We start from the raw sequence: 22,197 nt of genomic DNA on the forward strand, positions 1-22,197 counted from the left end.
CTTTTAAACTCTAAAATTTTCTGTTCTTGTAATTGCTTAATAGCTCTTAATACCCAAGTAAACATACAATCCTCTGACTAATAATTCTCTGTCTCATCTCTCTAACTATATACATTTTCCCTCTCAAGGTTAACTCACATCTCTTTGTAATCTGCCTAATATTCCTGATAATTACCATTTATAACCAACCCCATTTAAAGGAAAACACACATTTATAAACAATATTAGGGAATGTGGCAGTCGTTCTCTCCAAACTTCTTCCTGCTGATTGGGGGCGCTGCAACACCATAGGGTTCCTAAGAAAACCCAGAAATCCTGACCTTATTGGTCTGTGACTGCATCATCCCAGGTGTCTTCCATGCTGGATCACCTGCCCAATGCTTCAGGGGGTCTTTCTTCATCAAAACATGCTAGTCTGGAAGAAAACCACAGCTATTCATTTTCTGTCGAAATACAAGCAAAATGACTTTTCCCAAGTAACCTGTCCTTAGGTTTATATTTAGAAGTCAAAGCATTTTTAAAACATAAGTTGGATTAATTCAGCAGCATTTATAAGCAAATATCATTGAGCAACTTTTGCTCTTTCCTTAGCAATTCACAGATTGAAGACAAGACAATAGCATACATTATCCAGATTTTCTGTGTATTTTTAATTTTAATTTTCTAATTTTCTATTATTTTTACTTTTCATAACAATTCCACTAACTGCAGTTTTATTTTTAAGATAGTGCTTCTCTATTTCCAATCCAACACTCTCAGGAGTTAAGGGACAAGTCCACCACATAAAACTTACTTGCTGGGACCAGCATTTTGAAGGGTGATTTCTCAGGATCCACTTTCTTTCCTCTTCTTCGTGGAACTTGCACTTGTGGCATGTGCACCACAACTAAGTCTGAGAATCGGGCCAAAGTCTGGAGGTTTAGTTAAAAGCAGAGAGGTCCAGTAATTGTGCCATGTGTATCTTTCCATCCTTATTCCTCTTCTTCAGAGCTCAGTGGCTTTTATGGGGAGAGAACAGCCTTATATACACTTGCAGCACTGTGGAGAAACCCAGGTGTAAGACCTCAAGGAAGAAGAGCTCATGTTTTCCCAGGTGTAGTGGGGCAGGGCCAGGGCTGTAAGCCAGGACCAGAAAACATGATGCACCTGTGGTTATTGGTGGACAAGCAACTTACAGAGTCATGTGGGGTCTGGGGCCAAACAGAAAATACTTTCTAAATTGGAGTTTTCGCCCCCACCCTCAAAATCCTCCTCATGTCTGTTCTGTGGTGGAGATCACTGCACAAATCCATAGTAAGTGGGAGAGTACCCTACAGTCTCAACAGCACTGTTCTTCTGGTTGCCCCTCAATTGGTCCTCATGTGATTCTCAGTGTGCACATCTACAAGGTAGAACTGTAAGCACCTCCTGAATTGTGAATGACATTCTACCTATCACACTTGGAATAGGGTGAATTTCAAACTCCAAACCTACAGAAATCCCCTGAGTGTTACCAAGCCTATCAGTCTTTCATCTCCCTATTGTTCACAGCCAGAAAACCCCCCACAACCTACCTATCATACATACACTTCCATGAGGCCTCGACTCACCAGGAAATCGGTAGGTGGAATCTCCTTGCTCAGATACCTCTGGGTTTCATCACAACACCAGGGACCAGGGCTTAAATGGCTTCTGGAAACCTGAAATCTCCAGCCACTGTTTGGCTATTTCCTACCAAGTGATCTTCAAATCCATTCCATACACCCAGCTGCTGTGGCCACTCAGAGTTCAGTCACACCCCTAAGAGTCCTTACTGATTCTATCATAACTATTTGCATTGGTTTGTTGTTGAGGAAGAATACCTCCATTAACCTATGCTAAACAGGAATACATTATGTTGACCAGGCAGTCCGTAATCTCATAGAGATTACCATGCCATACTCCCCTGAGTTGAAGCAGTAAAGGTGTGGCTAGCATGGACCCAACAATGTTTAATCACTGTTCCAAATGAATAGGAAGGGACAGGATTGTGTGTCAAATTGAAACTGAGAATATAGGCCTGCCCCCCCTTAGTGCTAAACTTTAGATGGAATCAGATCTTAAAGTTTTGTCCAGTGCTGTAGCCTTATAATTAAATGTCAATTCATTAAATGCTTATAGAAGTTAGGACCATGTCTTGCTGCTAGACACCATGTTGTGTCAACAGGCATGTTTGCTCTTGGATGTGGAGAAAGAGTGATCAGAACAGGAAAGCCAGGCTACACTAATTGTTTAGTAGCTCCAAATCATGCCTATCCTACAGGACACACTGTCTTAAAAGGAAAAATACATCCATTAATAACAGACAAAACTGCTCAATGAGACTCTAGCTGATCAAAAGAGAAATAGTCATACACTCTTTTATCAAAGGGCATATAAAAGTCAGAACAGGACCACAGACCTGCAATCCAGGCTACTTGGATATTGTACTAAGAAAACTGTAAATTCAAGGATAGTCTGGGTTACAGAGAGACTTGAAGTCAGCCAGGGATACATAACCAGAACATTTCAGAGGTATTAGATGAAATAATCTTTTATTATCATTTACCAAGATTTGTTTATGTGAAATTCAGTTTCCATGTGGTATAGATATTTTACACAGTAGTTTAAACAGACTTGGCATCCGACAAACCCATTTGGGGCCAGTCCTTCTCCAGATACAGACTAGAGTTATACAGAGACCTGGTGAGGACAGGAGAGGACACAGTCAGCAGGAGCATGCTGGGAGCATTCTAACATTAGGGAAGGTGGCTGTTCCATCCTGTACCTGGGCCTCAGCCTCTGCCTGATTCCATTGCTAACTAATGAGGGAAAAGGTAAGCAGGCAGGAAGCTTGCTATGACAGCTGCAGCAGCCACACAAGGCTATCTGCAACCCAGGGATACCCCAAACACCTAGAGATGTAAGTTCATCACAGGCTTCTGATAGGTGAGTTCTCTCCCAGAAAAGGAGTAGCCTTGGAATAAGTGACAGTTTATATAAATGCCCTTTTGTCTGAATCAGGTGATAGGAAAATTGGCTTTCAGCAGTTGCCAGCCCTGGGGAGAAACTTCCAGCTTGACTTTTCAAGGATGGGGACAAACTTGAGTAGCTCCAAAACAGCATCAGGTCAAACTATGTAAACAGGAGCAACTACATGGTAAACAGGACAGAAATTGTGCCTCTCATAAGTCTCAGAGGCCCGTGAACCTGTGTAGACCATGGCCTAGAAGGGAAGAGAGGCCTGCGCTGGGGATACCAGGCCACTTCCCTTGGGCTGTCAATGGTCTGCTGGGGATGGATGATGCCAAAAGAGTAAAGGGCCTGCAATTCATGATCTATGCCATTACACTGGCTGTGAGGATGGCACAACCAGGGAGCAGCCTTAACATTGGCTCAGTGACAGTCACTCAGCTCCCAAAGGGTATCAGACAGGAAGTATAGTGGACCTTGCAAAGGAAAGAGAAGGAGGGCAAGGGCCAATTTCAAGAGTGAAATAAAGACTCCACTCATATAAGGTGAGACAGGTCCTCTAGGAAACTCAGGGTGGCTTTGGGTGTCAGAAGCAATGCATGTGGCCAAATTCTTACTTCACAGGCAGTGTGGGCAGAGGTGGTATTTAGGGTGCTGGCACTGGGCCTATGTTGATGGGGAAGTTGTTGAACCCAGGCCACACAGGCGCCAGGGTGAAAGAAAGGTGGGTGCACAATGGCGATGGGTGGCGTCTGCGTGGACAGGCCATGGCAGGCCTCCCACATGCTGTTCTTTCTGGGCTGGCTTCTCCAGTGGAGCCTAAGATTTGAAGGTGTTCTCTCCATTCTTCCTTCTCTGTTCCTCTTCAGCCTCCCTTTGCATTTCTTCAATCAGCTTTTTCCCATCTTCAGTGGGGTCGCTCTATAGGTAGCACCTGGAACATTCCTCCCAAGAGGCTCCTGGAAAACAAGGATGCTGGCAGAAGTTGTCATAGCCGTTGATAAAAACTCGACAGACATAGCACATCTGGGCATCCCATCGGCAAGACATGCGGTTGCAGCCTTCCGGTTTGCTGAGGCCGGTCCCACACTGGTGGCATTTTCTAATGTGAGAGCAGTCATTTTTTCTTCAGTAGATATCCTGTACTTGACGTCATCCTTTTTGGCCAGCTCTTCACAGGTGAGGCCGGTATGCTCTTTCCAGAGTCCCTGACTTCCTACAGATCTCAGTCTGGCAACGAGGATTAGGGCAGCTACAACCCTGTCCAACAGAGCAGGGAAGCTACAGGAGGGGCGCCTGACAAGCTTATCACCACAGGCTTGCAGTGACATCTTCAGTTTTCTGTCCATAGTATTTGCATAGAATGGTCTGGGGGAGCACCTTCTTCACTTCTCTGGTTAGGAAGGAACATGCGCAGCTGCCCTCCATGCAGCTGAGTTCTGACTTTCCAGACCTAAACACTGCCTCTTGGGCATATTTGATGAGACATTCTTTGCAGAACAAGTAAGCATCAGAACACTGCGTCAGCTCCTCAACTGGATACTCCCCAACGCAGCATCCACACTCAATCAGCTCTCCATCCTTTGATACTGTTCTGCATTCATCTGCAGGGCAAGCTAAGAATCTTCATGCTCCAAAACAACTCTGAGATACCATCTTACTCCTGTCAGATTGGCTAAAATCAAAAATACCAATGACAGTTTATGCTGGAGAGGATGTAAAGAAAGAGGAACACTTGTCCACTGCTGGTGGGAGTGCCAACTTGTACAGCCATTTTGGAAATCATTATTTTGGAAATCCCTCAAGTATTTCAAGAATTTTGGAAATCGCTCAAGAAAATGGGAATGAGTCTACCACAAGATCCAGCAGTTCCACTCCTAGCCATATACCCAAAAGAAGCACATTCATATAACAAGGACATCTGTTCAACCATGTTCATAGCAGCAATATTTGTAATAGCCAGAAACTGGAAGAGCAGCCTAGATGCCCCTCAACCGAAGAATAAATAGAGAAAAGTGGTACATTTACACAATGGTGTACAACTTAGCAAAATATAATAGAATCTTGAAATTTGGCGGAAAATGGATGGAACTCGAAGAAACAATTCTGAGCGAGGTAACCCAATCACAAAAAGACAAACATGATATGTACTCACTCATATGTGGACCTGCTTTATGATACATAGTAGTGACTGTGCTTTATCAGAGCTGTTTTTTAATGATTTTACTCAGAATGGTTTCCTTCCAGATGATGATTGAGAAGCTAATTAAAAAATATGGTGCCAGTTATGACAAGAGTAACAAAACTGTTCTGTTTCCTGGAATTTTGTTTTTTACTTTTTTTTTTTAATGGAGTGTGCTGGATGTCTCTACAATTTTGTTCAAATGACTGCAGAACCTGGAAAAGCTGTGACTGTTACTGACGCATACCATACTGCTATTTTTGGTCTTTTAATATAAATATAAATATAGATATATACATATATAATTTGAATTTTTTGAAACTTTAGCTCTGCTGTCAACTTTGGAAAAAAGTATCCCAGTTTACCGTGTTGAGTTGGAATTGTATAGAAATTAACAGCCATATTGGTCTAGAAATGTTGAACTTAATTTTTTTCCATTTGTACAGGGGTAACACACTGTATTAAATATGCAAAGTCTTATCTGCATGGGTTTGATTACAAAAACTAATAAAGTACTCTCTAAATAAAAAAAGAGTCTTCATGCTCTGCCATCCCTTTGATTTTCTGCTCATAGAATTCCTGCTCTTGCTGCACAGCTGGAAGGAGGTCTCTCTGGTCATAAGATTTGCAGTGTCGATGCTTGTTTGACAAAATGAACATTCTCCTTTCTATTTTTATGTTGTCCTGTTCAAATTTGAAGTCGATGAAAGAATACTGGTTCATTTCTTTCCTCTTCCTCTTTTTCCATTTTCTACTAGTGTCATATGATCTCTCCTGCCATTTTTCAATAGCATCAGAAAGGGCCTTTCAGGTGATTGCATAGTGTCCTTTGAACTCATGTAGGGCTCACATGATTTCTTTGCTCCTGAGCATCTTTAATTCAGTCATCAGCAGGTCAGCAGCTTGGATGCAGCATCGCTGGTAAAGTGGAATGAGTTTGGAATAGTCAAAACAGTCTACTTTAGGCAACTTCACATCATCCGGTTTGGCAAGCAGGCTGCTGCTGGGCTCTATAATAATTCAGTCTTCCCTAGTTGGGTAATCTGTGTTTTCCAAAAGAAAATAACAAAGTACATTCAAATCACAGGAATTCTTCAAATGAATTATATCTTTAACATATCCGTTTGCTACATCTGGAAATCTTGTTTCTGTTTCTTTCACTAACCGTGTAATGAGTCCTTCCTCTACTTCATCAGGTTCTTGTCAGCACCCTTTTCCAATTTGGCCCCTGAGATGCTGGCAGGGGGAAACCTGGCCCAGGGTCTCCATCAACTAGGAACTGCTGATCTTCAAGGTTTCCAGAGGATGGGTCAGCTGAGGAGAAGCTGGGCCTGGAATCCCCTCCTCTGGGGTTCTGGCCTTGAAAATGCAGGCTCTGCCTAATCACTGAACAAGAACATTGAGTCCATTTTTGCTTCAGAATGCTGCTCTTGGGGCACAACCTGGTTTGTTCTCTCCTGAGGCTGTGGATTCAGAGCCTGGAATGATGGATGGTCAAGCCAGTGTTCTTTTTCAATTACCTGGCCATCTACTGAATTATCTGGCTTTCCCAGATTTGATAAGAGATCTGTCTCTAAGTCTTCAATAGTTGGTTCTGATCTTTCGAAGGTTCTCTCCCTGGGAAAAAAGGCCATTCATTTTCACCCAATATAATGACATTCTATGCAAATGTGTGCTTGACAGTGTTGTTTGCTATCTGCTTAATGGCTGGTTCAGGTATGGCTTCTGTTTTGCCACTCTCAAGATACAGAAATTCAACACATTCATCTTCAGAATCATATCCTGTGCACCAGAAACAAACTGAGTTTTACTAAAGGAAAAATAGCTGTGGGTATCTGTTTCACAGTTGGCACTAGAATTTCCAGGTCTTTCTCATCCTGGTCTGTTCAGATTTTGCCATTTTTGCTGATCCCTATTACTTATTCCTTGTCTACTCCTTTTCTGTGGGAGACCTCAACTGTCACCATCCTGTGATGAACTACATCTCTAAGGTGTTTGGGGTGTCTGTTACCCAGACTATCCTTGAAATTACAGTTTTCTTAGTACAATATCCAAGTACCTGGGATTGCAGGTCTGTGCCCCTGTTCAGACTCTTATGTGCCCTTTGATAAAAAACAGTGTATGACTATTCTTCTCCTTTGAACACCAAGAGTCTCGTGGAGCTTTTCGTCTGCTATTAATGGATGCATTTTTTTCCTTTTAAGACAGTGTGTCCTGTAGGCTAGGCAGGATTTGGAGCTACTAAATAATTAATGTAGGCTGGCTTTCCCTTTCTGATCAATCTTTCTCAACCCCCACGTCTAAATTTGATCCATCATGGTGTATAGAATCAATAAATCGTCCTGAATTATATAACCATTTAATGAATTGACATTTCATTATGAGGCTACAACACTGGACAACATTTTAAGATCCAATTCCCTCATTGAGAGTATCGCATGGTAATCTCTTTGATGATTGCAGTTTAGCATAGGTTAATGGAGATATTCTGCATCAACAACAAACCAAAGAAAAAAGTTTTGGTTGAATCAGTAAGAACTCTCAGGGATGTGACTGAACTCTGAGTGGCCACAAAGGCTGGGTTTATGTACTAGCATTGAAGATCACTTGGTAGGAAAGTGACAAAGAGTAGGTAGAAATTTGGGGTTTCCAGAAGATATTTAAGCACTGGTCCTTGCTGTTGTGGTCAAACACAGAGTTATCTGATCAAGGTGAAAAAAATCTACTGATTTCCTGGTGAGTTGAGGCCTCAAAGAAGTGTATGTATGATAGTTAGGTTGTGGGGGTTTTCTTGATGTGGGCAAGAAGGAGCTAAAATAGCAATAGCCTTGTTAACAATCTGGAGATTTAAGAATGTTTGGAGTTTGAAACTAACCCTATTCCCAACATAATAGGTAGAAAGTCCTTCAAAACTTCAGGAGGAGTTTGCAGGTCTACCTTGTAGATGTGAACACCGAGAATCAGTTGAGAACAAAATGAGGGTCAAGGAGAAAAACACTGCTGATGAGACCTCAGGGTACTGTCCCACATAGTATGGTTTTGTGCTGTGTTCTCCACCGCAGAACAGATATGAGCAGGATTTCATGGGTGGGGAGTGATGGCTCCAATTCAGATAATATTTTCTATTTGGGCCCAGACACCAGGGGTCTCTGCAAGTTGCTTGTCATCCAATAACCACAGGTGCATCCTGTTTTCTAGTCCTGGCTTACAGCCCTGGCTATGCCCCACTACACCTGGGAAAAAAGGCCCTCTTCTTCCAGGAACTGTTACACCTGGGTTTCTCCATTGTGCTTTAAGTGTATATAAGACTGCTCTCTCTCCATATAAGCGGCTGTGCTCTGAAGAAGAGGAATAAAGTAGGAAAGACATGCATAGTGCTTTCTGCATGACTTCTCTGCTTTTAACTATATCTCCAGGCTTTTGCCTAATACTCGGACTTAGTCGTGGTGCATGTACCACCAGTGGAGGTTCCACAGAGAACAGGAAAGAAAGGGGACCCTGAGAATCGCCCTTCAAAAGACTGGTGCCAGCAAGTAAGTTTTATGAGGGTGGATTGGAGCCTCAACTGCTGAGGGGGTTGGATTGGAAATAGGGAAGAGCTGTATCAAAATGAGAACTGCAGTTATTGGTTTGTTATGAAAAGGAAAAGTAATAAAAAAATAGAAAATGAAAAGTAAAAAATACACAAAAATCCAGATACTGTATGCTATTGTTTTGTCTTTAAACTGGTGAATTACTAAGGAAAGAGCAAAAGCAGCTAACAGATATTTGATTATAAATGCTGCTGAATTAATCCAACTTATATATTTAAAAATGTTTTGACATCTGAATTTAAATAGAAGGATGCAATCACAGACCACTAAGGTTAGGATTTCTGGGTTTTCTTAGGATCCGTATGGTATTTCAGCACCCCCAATCAGCAGAAAGCAGTTTGGAGAGAATGATGCCCACATTCCCTAATATTGCCTATAAATGTGTGTTTTTATTTAAATAGGGTTGGTTATGAATGTTAATGACCAGGAATATTAGCCAGATGATAAAGAGAAGAGGGATAATCTTGAGAGTAAAAATATATAAAGAGATATGAGACAGATAATTATTAGTCAGAAGAATATATATTTATTATGTACATTTTAATAGACAAGACAGCTGAAGTTAAGCAAAAAGCAAGTACAGAAAATTTTAGAGTTCACACACCTTTAATCCTAGCTCTCTGGTGTCAGAAGCAGGTGTATCTCTGTGAGTTTGAGACAGGCCTGGTCTACAAGAGTTAATTCCAGGACAGCCTCCAAAGCCACAGAGAAAAACCTATCTCAAAAATCAAAATAAAGGTTTGAAAGGATCCTTCCTTTTCACAGAATCTACCACCACACCTATATCAGAGCTCTTCCAGGGCTTGGGGAAACAAAAGTGCAATCTTGAATACTTGCAGGACAGCAGGAAATATCTGCCCATTATCTGGTTGCTAGTACCACAATGGAGAGTCTTCACCTCTTCATTTTAAACTGGGAATATAGAGAGGCAAAAACCCAGTGGTAAATTTCAGCAGGAGCTAAGAGGCTTGAAAGATTTAGTGGAATCACTCTCACAGGTTATAAAAAATTTTCGAGATTTCCTGATATCACAGAAATGCTCCTTTGTCTGTAAAAGCAACAAGCATGGGTCATCCTAAGGACCAGATACCCTTGGATTCATGGCAGGCAGCCACAACAGGTCCGATGTCTCCAATGCAAGCTAATATTACACAAGCAGCAGATAGAGATGACCAGGGATTTCAGACATTTCCTATAGAGGAGCATGGAGATACCCAGAGTGTGTGGGGGGGAACAAGATGCAGATGTCAATACCATTTAAGCAGCTCAAGGAACTAAGGGTGGCTTATGTTCATTATAGATCAATAGCAGTTTTCACTCAGATGCTGATAGCGAATATTGTTGTAAAACTTTACCCCAAGTAACTCAGGAGTAGATAACCAAGGCCTGCTTTTCAGGTGGAGATTATTTGTTATAGAGTACAGGAAGGGACTTAGGGAGGTATTTCAGAATTGGTCTCTATACCAATGTGGAAATTATCCTCAAAGTCAGACACAGGGGTTAAACCTATGATTGTGAAACAGCTAGCTTATGAGAATGCTAGTCCAGCCTGCCAGTTTGGGCCAAGGCCAGAGATTACTGATGGCGGCTGTCTTGCAGAAACTTCCAATAAAAATGGGTTATTCCTGGAGAGAACACAAGGAATAAGGAGGAAGAAACACACAGAGCCTTCTAGATGTTGCTTTGGATGTGGTCAGGAAGGGCACTGGGCAGACAGAGTCCCAAGAGGTGAAAATAGAGAATCAGGCTTATGCCCCAAATTCAGGACAGAAAGTCATCCACAGGTCAATTACAGTGGGTCCACCCAAGCTGGGAGGACTGAAATCATACTATGGACCAAAGGGAAAACCTAAGAAACTTGCAGCCTCGAGAGCTGATACTGTGGGCAATGTCCAGCCAAATGTATAGACAATAATAATAATGCAGTTAACCAAAAATATTTTAAGACCTTGTGGTAAAAGAAAGGCAACATAGAAAAATTTGGATTTGTCCAAATTTTGGATGCTCATAATTCAAGGATTTGCTATTGCTGCCATGTTACACAAGATTTCAAGTAAGGATTTTTCATTTTAACAAACTAACTATGCAAAAGGAGAGAGGAGAGACATGTGCATGTTCTGTATGTGGTGTGACCACAACAGATATATGAAATGTGATTGTAAATGTGTGAATGGTGGCAAAAGGAACTGCTTAATTGCTTTGGATATGATTAAGGATACTTGAATTGCTTCAGATCTAGTTTTAAAGCTAACTGAATTTCTTTGAATACAGTAAAAAGAGCATCCAGTCAGAAAAGGTCTTTAGAGGAAAATTTAATGATTTGAACCCTCACAGCTGGTCAGTAAAAAAAATTTGCAGAATCCTACAGCATGGCCAAAAATGGAAAGGAATACTTGTGGATGATTCCATCGAGCTTAGCAGAGGAGAGGGTACAGATATCCTCCTAAATTAATATGGTTAAAAAATCTAGAGAATAAAAGTTAATGGCTGCCCTGTTAGACCTCAACCTTTGTAGGAGTCAAGATAGATGCAAATTAGGATATCTCTGCTAAGTTGCAAATGAGTCATTGTCAGCTAAGGAGAGCTTTACAGGTTGGATTAGAAAAGACTACTCACAACCTTAAAGTTATTTTCAAAAGTTGTTTAGAACGTAAGTTATAGCCTAAAGAAATTAAGACTCCAAAATGAGAGAGGAGAAATGATACTTTGTAATTTTTGTGTGATTTTCAGAAGTTGTTGGGAAATAGTCAATGGCCACATCTTTTTCTAAGGGCATCTCCTGGTGATTTAAAATCTTAAAGTAAGATTGTAATTCAATTTACCTAGACAGTTAACTAAAGAAAAAAAATTCCCATGTTTGCTGGTGAAGTGGGAACTCCTTCAGACCTTCCCGGCCCATAGGCTGGAGAGAACAAGTCAACAGATTGATTGACAAAGTTACTTTCTTTATCTCAGGAAGAGAGAACGCTACAGTTCATGACTCATCATCAGAATAGCAAAAGAAAGCAATTTTGTTTGACTAGAGAAACTGATCACTAATCTTGTCAAACAAATGAGGGGTGCCCACAATATTTATCTGTAAGTAATTTACCAGTGAACCCGCAAAGCCTGATTCCTAATCATCTATGTCAAATGAATGTCACTCATATTACAGAATTTGGGAAGTTAAAATATGTACACATGGCAGTTAATAGGTATTCAGGTTTCTAATCATATGATAAGTCATTGTTTAGTTCCAAAGTGATAAAGAACAGACAATGGACCTGGATATTCTAGTAAAGGAATTTCAGATATTTTGTATTCAATGGAAAATTGAAGAAGGGCAGGTGTTTCTTGTAATCCTTGGGGACATGGAATTGTGGAGGAGGCTCATAGCTCTGTGATAATGTAACTTCAAAACATAAAAAAGGGGATGTGATGTCTTCATTCTCCACATAATACACTAGACAATGGAGAAAACATGATCCTGCCCTAATTTAGGGTGGAGAGTGTGTTTGTGTTTTCTTGCAGGAAAATATATCAAAGTTTGAGATGCATGCAGCAGAGAAATACCAGACGAGTCCATGGGATCCTGCCCAAGCCAGTTCTTTAGAGATCCCCTGAACCAGTGTCCCTGACCCTTGAAGTCATAGCATCTACAATCTCTGACAGAAAGGAGGCAGTGGGTTTCTGAGTTCCAGTTTCTCAACAGGCTGGTCATCTTGCAAGTTTATGGCAAAAGAAAAAGGCTTTGGCATGACTGCTGCTATTGCTGTTGAATTCATCCAACTTACATATTTTTAAAAGTGCTTTGACTTCCAAACTTAAATATAAGGAAAAGGTTACTTTAAGAGATTTTTGCTTGTATATCCACAGAAAATGAAAAGCTGTGGGTTCCTTCCAGACTAACATGGTTTGATGAAGCAAGACCCCCTGAAGCAATGGCAGGTGGTCCAGCATTGAAAACATCTGGGCTGATGCAGTCACAGCCCACTGAGATCAGGATTTCTGGGTTTTCTTAGGATCCCTATAGTATTTTTAGCATCCAAATCAGCAGGAAGCAGTTTGGAGAGAACAACGCCCACAGTCCCAAATATTGTTTATAACTATGTGTTTTCATTTAAATGGGGTTGATAATAAATGGTAAATGACCAGGAATATTAGCCAGATGATAGAGATGCGAGTTAACCTTGAGAGTAATAATGTTTATAGTTATAGAGATGAGACTGAGAATGATTAGTCAGAGGATTGTACATTAGTACTTAGGATTATACTTAGTTACATGTTATAGACAGGAGAGCTGAAGTAAAGCAAAAAGCAAGTATAGAAAATTTTAGAATTTAATCTCCTTTAATCCCAGCACTCTGCAGGCAGAGGCAGGTGGATCTCTGAGTTCAAGACCAGCCTGGTCTACAAGAGCTAGTTCCTGGATAGTCGCCAAGCCACAGAGAAAACCATTCTCGAAAAATCAAAGAAAAAGTTTGAAAGGATCCTAACTTCTCACAGAATCCACCACCCAACCTATATCAGAGCTGTTCCAAGATGTAGGGAAAACAAAGTTGCAACCTTGAATACATGCAGGACAGCTGGAAATGGATGCCCCTTATCTGGTTGCTAGTATCACCATGGAAAGTCTTCACCTCTTCATTATATATATATATATATATATATATATATATATATTTAACTAAATATATATAATTAATTTAATATATATATAATTAATAATATATATATATATATATTTATTAATTCAAATTAGGGAACAAGCTTGTTTCACATGTAAGTCCCTTCTCCCTCCCCTCCCCTCACCTCCATTCCTCCTTCCCCACCTCCAAACTAATCCCCACTCCATCCACCCACCACTCCCCAGGCAGGGTAGAGCCCTCAACAGGGGCTCTGCAAAGCCCACCTGTGCTGGTCCTGGGCCCTTCCCCATGTGTCTAGAGCCAAAGTGTATCCCTTCACTGGGATGGGCACTCAAAAGTCCCTTCTTACTCAGGGAAAAATACTAATCCACCACCAGAGGCTCCCTGGAGTGCAGAGGCCTCCTTATTGACATCCATGTTCAGGGGGCTGGATCAGTCTTGTACTAGCCTCCCAGATAGCGTCTGGGGTCGATATGCTTTCCCTTGTTCAGGCCAACTGTTTCTGTGGGTTTCTCCAACCTGGTAAAGACCCCCTTCAATTTTCATTCCTCCCTCTCTTCAACTATGTTCCAGATTTCAGCTCAGTGTCTTTCTGTGGATGTCTGTCTCTGCTTCCATCAGTCACTGGATGAGGGCTCTAGGATGGCATAAAGAGTAGTCATCAATCTCATTTTAGGGGAAGGGCTTTTAGGTTATCCTCTCTTCCATTGCCTGGACTGTCAGCTCGTGTCATCCTTGTAAGTCTCTGGAGATCTCCCTAGTTCCAGATCTCTTCTCGGTCCTATAGTGGCTCCCTCTAGTATGGTATCTCTCATCCTGCTCTCTTTCCTCTATTCTTCCCCCTACTCAATATCTCTGCTCCTCCATTTCCTCTCCTCTAATCCTCTTCTTGTGCTCTTATTGTGGCAGCACCTTCTCCCCTACACTCATGCTACCAATTAGCTCAGGAGTTCATGACACTTCCCATTCCTGGGGTCTAAGGACTCCCTTAGAGTCCTTCATGTTTCCTAGTTTCTTTGGTGAAGAGGATTATAGGCTGGTAAGCCTTTTCTCTGTCTAAAATTCATATATGAGTGAGTACATACCATGTTTGTCTTTTTGTGACTGGGTTACCTCACTCAGGATGGTTTCTTCTACTTCCATCCATTTGCCTGCGAATTTCAAGATTCCATTGCTTTCTTCTGCTGAGTAGTACTGCATTGTATAAATGTACCACATTTTCTCTATCCATTCTTCAGTTGAGGGGCATCTAGGTTGCTTCCAGGTTCTGGCTATTACAAACAATGCTGCTATGAACATGGTTGAACATATATCCTTGTTGTATGAACATGCACTATTTGGGTATATACCCAAGAGAGGAATGGCTGGATCTTGAGGTAGATTGATTCCCATTTTTCTGAGCAACTGCTATACTGATTTCCAGAATGGTGTTACAAGTTCACACTCCCAACAGCAATGGAGGAGTGTTCCTTCTTCTCCACATCCTCTCCAGCATAGGTTGTCATTGTTATTTTTGATTTTAGCCATTCTGACAGGTGTGAGGTGGTATCTCAGTTGTTTTGAGTTGCATTCTCTGATGGCCAAGGATTTTGAGCACTTTCTTAAGTGTCTTTCAGCCATTTCACATTCCTCTGTTGAAAATTCTCTGTTTAGTCCTGCACCCCACTTTTTAATTTCATTGTTTGGTGTTTTGGTTGATAGCTACTTGAGCTCCTTGTATATTTTGGAAATCAGTCCTATGTCAGATGTGGGGTTGGTGAAGATCTTTTCCCATTTTGTGGGTGGTTGTTTTGTCTTACTGACTGTGTCCATTGCCTTACAGAAGCTTCTCCGTTTCAGGAGGTCCCATTTATTAATTGCAGATTCAGTGTCTGTGCTCATGGCGTGATATTAAGGAATTGCTCTCCTATGCCAATTTGTTCAAGGGTAATTCCCACTTTCTCTTCTAGAAGATTCAGTGTGGCTGGATTTATGGAGAGATCTTTGATCCATTTGCACTTAAGTTCCGTGCATGGTGACAGGTATGAATCAATCTGCAATCTTCTGCATGTCCGAATCCAATTGTGCCAGCAGCATTTGTTGAAGATGCTATCTTTTTTCCATTGTATAGATTTAGCACCTTTGTCAAAAATAAGGTGTTCGTAGGTGCGTGGGTTAATATCTGGGTCTTCAATTCGATTCCATTGGTCTATTTTCATGCCAATACCAAGCTGTTTTCAGAACTATGGCTCAATAGTAGAGCTTGAAGTCATGGATGGTGATGCCTCCAGAAGATCTTTTATTATAAAGAGTTGTTTTGGCTAATCTGGGTTTTTTATTTTTCCATATAAAGTTGAGTATTGTTCTTTCAATGTCTGTGAAAAACTGTGTTGGGATTTTGATGGGGATTGCGTTGAATCTGTAGATTGCTTTTGGTAGGATTGCCATTTTTACTATGTTAATTCTACCTAACCAAGAGCATGGGAGATCTTTCCATTTTTCTGGTATCTTCTTTAAGATCTTTGTGTAAAGTCTCACAGTTCTTATTGTACAGGGCTTTCACTTTTTTGGTTAGTGTTACCCCCAGATATTTTATGTTGCTTGTAGATATTGTGAAATGTGATGTTTCCATGATTTCTTTCTCATTGGGTTTATCATCTGTATACAGTAGGGCTACAGATTTTTATTGAGTTAATTTTGTATCCTGCTACCTTGCTGAAGGTGTTTATCAGCTGTAGGAGTTTCCTGGTAGAGTTTTTCGGGTCACTAATGTAGACTATCAAGTCATCTGCAAATAGTGAAAGTTTGACTTCTTCCTTTCCAATTTGTATCCCTTTGATCCCCTGTTCTTGTCTTATTGCTCTAGCTAGAACTTCAATACAATACTGAAGAGGTATGGAGAGAGTGGACAGCCTTGTCTTGTTCCTGATTTTAGAGGAATATAGTTTCTCTCCATTTAGTTTGATGTTGGCTATTGGTTTGGTGTGTATTGCGTTTATCATGTTTAGATATGTTCTTGTTATTCCTGTTCTCTCCAAGATCTTTATCATGAAGGGATATTGGATTTGTCAAAGGCTTTTTCAGCATCTAGTGAGATGATCATGTGGTTTTTCTTTTTCAGTTTGTTTATATGGTGGATTACATTGATGGATTTTTGTATGTTGAACCATCCTTGCATCCCTGGGATGAAGCCTACTTGATTGTGGTGGATGATTTTTCTGATATGTTCTTGGATTTGGTTCACCAATATTTTATTGAGTATTTTAGCATCGATGTTCATGAGGGATATCAGTCTGTAGTTCTCTTTCTTAGTCTTATCTTTGTGTGGCTTGGGTTTCAAAGTGATTGTAGCCTCGTAGAAAGAGTTTGGCAATATCCCATCTGCTTCTATTGTGCAGAACAGTTTGAGGAGTACAGGTATCGGCTCTTGTTTGAATTTCTGGTACAATTCTGCAGTGAAGCCATCTGGCCCTGGGCTTTTTTTTGTTTGGGAGCCTTTTGATGACTGCTTGTATTTCATTAGGGGTTATGGACGGTTTAAACTGTTTATCTGATCTTGGTTTAATTTTGGCAAGTGATATTTATCCAGAAAACTGTCCATTTCCATTACATGTTCGAATAATGTGGAGTACAGGTTTTCAAAGTGTGACCTGAAGATTCTCTGGATTTCCTCAGTGTTCGTTGTTATATCTCCCTTTTCGTTTCTGATTTTATTAATTAGCATGCTCTCTCTCTGCCTTTTGGTTAGTTGGCTAGAGGTTTGTCTATCTTGATCTTCTCAAAGAACCAACTCTTTGGTTCATTGATTCTATGTAATGTTTTCCTAGTTTCTACTTTATTGATTTCAGCTCTCAGGTTGATTATTTCCTGGTGTCTACTCCTCCTTAATGAGTTTCCTTCTTTTTGCTCTAATGCTTTCAGTTCTGTCAATTCTCTTAGGTGATTTTTCACCAGTTTCTTCTTGTGGGCAATTAGTGCTATGAACTTCCCTCTTAACACTGCTTTCAGAGTGTCCCATAAGTTTGGGTATGTTGTGTCTGCATTCTCATTAGATTCTAGGAAGTCTTTAATTTGTTTTTTTATTTCTTCCTCAACCTAGGAATAGTGCAATTGGGTGCTTTTCATTTTCCAAGAGTATGCAGGTTTTCTACCATTAATATTGTTGCTGAATTCTAGCTTTAATGCATGGTGATCTGATAAGATACAGGGGGTTTCTATTTCAATTCTTTTGTAACTATGGAGGTTTGCTTTGTTGCCTACTATGTGGTCAATTTTAGAGAAGGTGCCATGTGGCACTGAGAAGAAGTTATATTCTTTTGAGTTTGGATGGAATGCTCTATAGATATCGGAAACCCCAGTTGGGTCATAACTTCTTTCAGATCCTTTGTTTCGTTGTTAAGTTTCTGTCTGGTGGTCCTATCTAGTGGCATAAGGGGGTGTTGAAGTCTCCTACTGTAAGTGTGTGTGGTTTTATGTGTGGTTTGAGCTTTAGTAATGTTTCTTTCACAAATGTGGGTGCCTTCATATTTGGGGCATAGATGTTCAGGATTGAGACTTCATCTTGATGGACTTTTTCTGTGATGAGTATGAAATGTCCTTCTTCATCTGTTTTGATTTTAGTTTAAAGTCTAATTTGTTAGATATTAGGATTGCTACACCAGCTTGTTTCTTGAGCCCATTTGATTGGAAAATCTTTTCCCATCCTTTTACTCTGAGGTATCACCTGTCTTTGAAGTTGAGGTGTGTTTCTTGTAAACAGCAGAAGGATGGATTCTGTCTTCGCATTCATTCTGTTAGCCTATATCTTTTTATGGGTAAGATGAAACCATTGACATTTAGGGATATTAATGTCCATTGTTCGTTGTTTCTTGTTGTTTTTGGATTTATTGTTGGTGGTGTCATTGTGTGTGGATTTCGCCCTCCTACTTCTTTTTGTGTTTGGTAAAATTAGATTATCTATTGCCTGTGTTTTTGTGAGTGTAGTTATGTTTGTTGGGTTGGAGTTTTCCTTCCAGAACCTTCTGTAGTGCTGGATTTGTGCATATGTATTGTTTAAATCTTTTTTTTTGTCATGGAATATCTTTTTTTCTCCATCTATATTGATTGAAAGTTTTGCTGGGTACAGTAGTCTGGGTTGACATCCATGCTCCCTTAGTGCTTGTAGGGTATCTATCCAAGACCTTCTGGCTTTCAGAGTTTCCATTGAGAATTCGGGTGTGATTCTAATTGGTTTGCCTTTATATGTTACTTGGCCTTTTTCCTTTGCTGCTCTTAATATTTTCTCTTTATTCTGTAGATTTGGTGTTTTGATTATTATGTGTCGGGGGACTTCTTTTTGTGGTCCAGTCTGTTTGGTGTCCTGTAAGCTTCTTGTACTTTCATAGGCATACCCTTCTGTAGGTTGGGGAAGTTTTCTTCTATGATTTTGTTGAATATGTTTTCTGTACCGTTGAGCAGTGTTTCTTCACCTTCTTCTATACCTATTATTCTTAGGTTTGATCTTTTCACAGTGCTCCATATTTCCTGGATATTTTGTGTTAGGGATTTGTTGGACTTGAGGTTTTCTTTGGTTGATGAATGTATATCCTCTAGCGAGTCTTCAATAGCTGAGATTCTCTCTTCTGTCTCTTGGATTCTATTAGTTATACTCACGTCTTTAGTTCCTGATCATTTATCCAGTCTTTCCATTTCCAGCATCACCTCATTCTGTGTTTTCTTTATTGTGTCTAATTCAGCTTTCATGCTTTGAACTGTTTCAAGAGCTTCCTTCACTTGTTTGGATGTTTTTTCTTGTGTTTCTTTAGATTCTTTAAGAGATTTGTTTATTTCTTGAATTTTTTGGTTTGTCTTTTCCTCCATTTTGTGTAATTTTTTGTTTGCTTTTCCTTCTATTTCTTTAAGGAATTTTCTTGTTTCCTCTTTAAAGGTCTCTATCATCTTGCTGATATAATTTTTGAGGTCCATCTCTTCTTCATGCACTGTGTTGGGCTTTTCAGATCTTTCTGGAGTGGAGTCCCTAGATTCTGGTAGTGTCATATTGGTCTTTCTGTTGTTGAGTGAGTTCTTATTCTGTCTTCTTCCCATATCTTTTTCCAGTGAGTGCAGGTGGGGTCTCTCTATCTCCTCTTGTTACCCAGTAGTGTGTGTGGGCCAGGAATTCAATGTCTGAAGCACTGATGGTCTTGCCTCTTCTGGTAGTCTCCTCACTCTGAAGGAGTTAGGCCTCCATAGGGGTCAGGTGTGTGGGGGCGGGACAGGAAGTAAGAGTGGGGTGTTTTCCAGGCTCTGGGAGTTCCTCACTGCCTGGGCAGGTCTACGCCAAGCAGGAGCAGGTCCGGGGAGATGGGGGTGGATGGGACTTTGGAAGGGAGTTGGGTAAGAGCAGTGGATCACTCACCTCATTGCAGTTCGGTCGGCAGAAAGGGAAGGAAGAGTGGCCTGTACCCAGATTAGGGGAGCTCCTCCAAGCATGCACAAGCCTGGGGAGATCTGGGTGAATGGCGCTTTGGACAGGAGTTGGGTAGGAGCAGGGTGTCACTCACCTTGTTGCTAATCAGTCGGCATAAAGGGCCACCTCCTCCTTTTAAACTGGGAATATAGAGAGGCAAAAACCCAGTGATATACTTCAGCAGGAGCTAAAAGGTTTGAAAGATTTAATGGAATCGCTCTCACAGGACATAAGAAATTTGCAGGTTTCCTCAGATCAGAAAAATGTTCTTTTGTCTGAGAAAACAAGCATGGGTCAGCATAAGGGAGTCCCTTGGATTGGAGGAGGGCAGCCACAGCAGGTCAAATGTCTCCAGTGGAAGCTAATACTAGACAAGCAGTGGGTAGAAAGAGATGCCCAGTGATTTCAGACATTTCTTAGAGAGAAGCATAGAGATACTCAGAGAAACATAAGCAAGATGCAGATACCAATACCATTTAAGCATCTCATGGAACTAAGGATGGCTTATGATCATTATTGATCAACAGTAGTTTTCTCTCACCCAGATGCTGATAGGGAAAATTGCTGTAGAAACATTACTTGTAGAAATTTGGAAGCAAATAGACAAGACCTGCCTGTCAGGGGGATATTATTTGTTATAGAGAGCAGGCATAGACCTAGGGAGTTTTTTCAGAATTGTTCTCTAGGCAAATGGGGTATTATCCACAAAAGTTAGAGATATAGATGTTGAACCTTTGTGAAACAGCTAGCTCATGAGAATGCTAGTCCAGCATGCCAGGCTGCTCCAAGGCCTCACAGGAAGAAGGCTGACATAGACGACTTCATTAAGGTTTGTTTAGATACCATACTGGCCTACAAACAGATTAGTGATGGTGGAGGTCTTGCAGAAACTTCAGTTGAAAATATCTTATTCCTACAGAGAAAGCAAGGAATAAGGAAGAGAGGCACAGAGCCTTCTAGAGGTTGGTTTGGACATGGTCAGGAAGGGCACAGAGTGCCAACAGAAGAGGAAATGAGACAATCGGGCTTATCCTGGAGATTCAGGACAGAAAGTCAGCTGCAGATCAATTACGAGGGTCAGCCAAGCCCAGAGGACAGAAGGCAAGCTAGAACAATGTCAAAACCTAAGAAATATTCAACCTCAAGAGCTGCTACTGTGGCTGATACCCAGCCAAATATTTATAAAATAATCTTAATACAGCTGCCCTTGTTAGACCCCACCACCTGGAAAGGTGGCAACTAAGATAGAAATGAGTCCTTGTCATCTAATGAGAGCTTCACAGGTGGGAGAACAAAAGACTGCTCAGCAACTTTAAATAATTTTCAAAAATGGTTTGGGGCTTAATGTTGTATTCTAAAGAAATTCCGGTTAACCAGAGAGACATTAGAAAGGATAGTTTACAGATTTGAATCATTTTTTAGAAGTTGAAAAATATTTTATGGTTATGTCCCTATTTTGGGGGCATCTAGTATTGACTTAAAAACCTTTAAATAAAATACTAAATATAGATGGTGATTCCAATCCACTCAGACAGTTAACAAAAAAATGTTAGATGAATTCTACTACTGTTAGCGAATGTAATCTAACATCAACAGATGTTATGTTGACAATCATAAAACCATGAAAAGCTCATGTTTTCTTCCCAGCAAAAATGTTCAATCTTTACCTCGAAGCAGTATCTTCTATGGTGTAAAAGTGCCATATGGGGGTCTAGGTGATATTTTGAAAAAGAAGCAAATATGATAATTGCCTCTTATACCAAGCAACAGGTTGATTGGTTGTTTCTGAACAGTGATTCGTGGGCAATTGCCTTTGCTCAGTTTTCGTGGAGAATTGATAATTAGTGTGCAGCTCATAGACTGTTGCCATTTATTCTAATGCATCCTTTCACATTGCCAAAAATAGTAAGGAACAGTCCTATAAAAAAATTCTATGTTATATAATCGAATACAATGATTTGTTTTCATGTAGTAAACTGTATAATTAATGAAGAAAGTGAATGTAAATGTTGCAAACTAAATATACAATATGATTTATAAAATGCTATGTTAGTTTTTCCTGATTGTCCTTCTAATAAAAGAGCAGCTTATGTTATTAATGAAAAATACATAGAACAGATGAATCCTGCTCAGTTCAAATAGTCCAATTTCAAGCTGTTGCAATGGTCTTTCATCTGCTATAAATGAATCATTTAATGTGTATACTGATAGTGACTATGTCTTTAAGGCTCTTCCGGTGATAGAGACAGTTCCTTGAATAGGAACCAGTAATGAGCAGGTTAAAATATTATTTGAGCAAATTCAAAATGCTATTTATCTAAGAAAATTGCCATGCTTCCTGGGACACATTGGAAGCCCATTCAGACCTTTCCCTGCATACTGGCTAAAGGGAAGGAG

The 22,197-nt window shown here is 40.4% G+C and overlaps 1 pseudogene; it reads right to left on the reverse strand.

Annotated features, from left to right (window-relative positions):
- Positions 1–3,556: 3,556 nt before the first annotated feature.
- Positions 3,557–22,197, reverse strand: part of LOC113838967 — a 321,491-nt pseudogene continuing 302,850 nt past the window's right edge.

Source organism: Cricetulus griseus, chromosome 9 (assembly GCF_003668045.3).
Source record: "Cricetulus griseus strain 17A/GY chromosome 9, alternate assembly CriGri-PICRH-1.0, whole genome shotgun sequence".
Classification (NCBI taxonomy): domain Eukaryota; kingdom Metazoa; phylum Chordata; class Mammalia; order Rodentia; family Cricetidae; genus Cricetulus; species Cricetulus griseus.